This window comes from Chrysochloris asiatica, unplaced genomic scaffold (genome assembly GCF_000296735.1).
Source record: "Chrysochloris asiatica unplaced genomic scaffold, ChrAsi1.0 scaffold00424, whole genome shotgun sequence".
NCBI classification, from domain to species: domain Eukaryota; kingdom Metazoa; phylum Chordata; class Mammalia; order Afrosoricida; family Chrysochloridae; genus Chrysochloris; species Chrysochloris asiatica.
Genome location: NW_006408942.1, coordinates 964,107 through 967,392, shown reverse-complemented (window position 1 = coordinate 967,392; position 3,286 = coordinate 964,107). Strand labels below are relative to the sequence as shown.

The 3,286-nt window shown below is 48.3% G+C and overlaps 1 protein-coding gene across 1 annotated transcript in view; it reads left to right on the top strand.

Annotated features, from left to right (window-relative positions):
- AHRR (aryl-hydrocarbon receptor repressor) overlaps window positions 1-3,286 on the top strand; it is a 109,096-nt gene that overhangs the window by 82,406 nt on the left and 23,404 nt on the right. The window lies entirely within an intron of this gene.

Genomic DNA, 3,286 nt, shown 5'->3' with positions numbered 1-3,286 from the left:
GTGTGTGTGTGTGAGGTGTGTGAGGTGTGTGTGTGTGTGAGGTGTGTGAGGTGTGTGTGTGTGTGAGGTGTGTGAGGTGTGTGTGGGAGGAGTGTGTATGAGGTGTGTGTGTGAGTGTGAGGAGTGTGTGTGTGTGTGTGAGGAGTGTATGTGTGAGGTGTATTTGTGTGTGTGTGTATGTGTAAGTGTGAGGTGTATGTGTGTGAGGTGTGTGTATGTGTGAGGTGTGTGTGAGTGTGAGGGGTTTGTTTGTGTGTGTGTGTGTGAGGAGTGTGTGTGAGAAGTGTGTGTATGTGAGTGTGAGGTGTGTGTGTGTGAGGTGTATTTGTGTGTGTGTGTGTGTGTGTGAGGTGTGTGTGTGTGTGAGGTGTGTGTGTGAGAAGTGTGTGTATGTGTGTGTGTGTGAGGTGTGTGTGTATGTGAGGTGTGTTTGTGTGTGTGTGAGGAGTGTGTATGAGGAGTGTGTGTGTGAGGTGTGTTTGTGTGTGTGTGTATGTGAGTGTGAGGAGTGTGTGTATGTGAGTGTGTGAGTGTGAGTGTGTTTATTAGGTGTGTGTGTGAGTGTGAGGTGTGTGTGAGTAGTGTGTGTGTGAGTGTGAGGTGTGTGAGTGTGAGGTGTGTGTGAGTGTGAGGTGTGTGTGTGTGAGGAGTGTGTGTGAGAAATGTGTGTATGTGAGTGTGAGGTGTGTGTGTGAGGAGTGTGTGTGTGAGGTGTGTGTGTGTGTGTGAGGAGTGTGTGTGTGAGGTGTGTGTATGTGTGTGAGGTGTGTGTGTGTGTGTGTGAGGTGTGTGTGTGAGGTGTGTGTGTGTGTGAGGTGTATGTGTGAGAAGTGTGTGTGTGTGAGGTGTGTGTGTGAGTGTGAGGAGTGTGTGTATGTGTGAGGAGTGTGTGTGTGAAGTGTGTGTGTGTGTGAGGTGTGTGTGTGAGTGATGTGTGTGTGTGTGTGAGTGTGTGAGAGGTGTGTGTGTGTGTGCATGTGTGTGTGTGTGTGAGATGAGGAGAGCAGGTTCTGCGAGTATGAGACACATGGGGGGTGTGAGGCGCATGGGGGCTTGTGATCTTGAGGAGAGCAGTTTGTGTGAGTGTGAGGCGTGTTCCAGGTGTGTAAGTGTTGTGCTGGGTGAGAGGTGTGATGACTGTGCAGCGTGTGTGTGTGTGTGTGTGTGTGTGTGTGTGTGTGGTACTAGGTGTCAAGAAATGAAATGGCACTCTGTATTGGACATACGTGCTGCTGGAGACCTCTCTAAGGTGCTACAAAGCAAAGATGTCACTTTGATGTCACCTGATCCAAGCCATGGTATTTTCACCTGTCATAGTCATGCAAAACCTGGACAATGCATAAGAAAGACTACAGAAGTGATGTCTTTGAAGTATGGTGTTGCTGTAGGGTATTGAATATACCATAGACTTCCAGAAGAATGGTGAACTCTCTCTTGGAAGAAGTGCAGCCACAATGTTCTGTAGAAATGAATGAGGACATGTTTTCAGGAGGGACCACCCCTGGACAATGACATCATGGTTGGTAAAGTAGAGGAAGGTCCTCAAGGAGATAGACTGGCACAGTGACAACAACAATGGGCTCAAACGTAGCGATGTTTGTGAGGCTGGTGAAGAACCGGGCACTGTTTCATTCTGGACAGGGCTTGGTATGGGTCATAGCTGACTCAGTGGAACCTACCCCCAATAGAAGATGAGCTCACTAACACACAAGGGAAGCACAGATTATGAGTCAGCCGTTTACTTAGAGTATAAATAAGAGAATTCACACTTCCTGAATAACAGAACTATCTGAAAGAAACTAGAAAGCAAACCTATTTTAAATGATACAAGATTAAAGAAACAGTGTGATGAAAGTGTAGGATGGAAAAAAAGAAAAACACAGACCTTTGGAAAATGGAAAATAGACTCTGTCCATCAGAGACGGATCAAAGATAGAATCCACAAGGTAATTTGAACAGAATCAATGTAATGTGAGCAATTAGGAAGGGGCACAGGCGGTATGGTGGCTGCACGGGTCACTGAGAGGCTGGCCATTGGAACCCAGCAGTCACTTCCTGGGAGATGGATGTGTCAGTCTTGTTCCTTGGAAACCCTGTCCTACAGGTTTCCTATACATGGCAATCGACTGCATGACAAGTGAGTTGGGGTTTTCTCTTCTGGTTTTGGAACATGGTGTTGGAAGGTCTCTGGTGGGTGCAATTGGTTTCCATTTGACTGCTTACGTTCGGCCTAGCAGTTTCAGCCTGCCAAGTGGAGCCATCCACTTCTGTAAAGACTGCAGCCAAGCCATCCTCACCGAGTCCTGCCCTGTGACCGGAGCTCCGTGAGCTGGAAGACACTCAACAGCAACCGGGGCAGGTGGTTTTTGTTGTTGTCGTTGTGTGTTTAAGTCCCTCAGTGGTGAAATGATTAACATGCCTGGATGCTAATTGGAAAACTGGAGGTCTGAGTCTGCTCAGAGGTACCTCTGAAGAAAGACCTGGTGATCTACTTCTGAAAAATCAGCCACTGAAATCCCTACGGAGCACAGTGCTACTCCAGCACACGGGGGGTCAGCTGGATAACTGGGAACCTGGAATTAGCAATGAAGGGATAAAGAGCACTTTGAAGAATACGGCCAGAGCAAGTCCCACCCACTCCCTCCTTCAGAGCCCAGAGCACCCACTGCTGGCCATGCGCAAGTGTTTGCAAGATCCAGGGTCCAAGCAGAACGGTGGAAGTGGCTTGGAGCCAATGGGCACACACAGTCATTACGAATAAAGTCCCTGGGTATGCCGAACACTGAGGGGCATGTGCGAGGTGAAAGGTAGTGGATGCAGAGATCTGAGAACTGGGTATGGGACACAGACTTACAAACTCTCTTCTCAGAAATGTTAGAACTCCTCACAGCCCATTGAGACAGATGCAGTGCTCGATGGAATTTCCTCCAAGGGCATCATTTAGAAGTTTCCTAACCTGGAGCTGCTTGTGGCTTTACCAGTGACTCTGATGAAGAAGTCATCTTTGCCTTAGAGTTTAACCCCTGACTATGGAGTCCTGGTGTGGCACTGTGGGCTAATGCATCAGACTGCCAAGTTGTTTGAACACCAGGGTCCATGGTTCAAGCTCACCAGCTGCTCCTTGGAAACCCTATACAGGGTTGCTATGAGTCAGAATTGATTTGACAGTACTTAACAACATGTAAGCCTGTGGCCAAAGTGACTGTCCATCCTGCAAAGGCCAAGTGACCACCTGCCCTCATTCCAGTGATGTTCCGATCTTGTCACCAGTCCTTTGGCCATCATC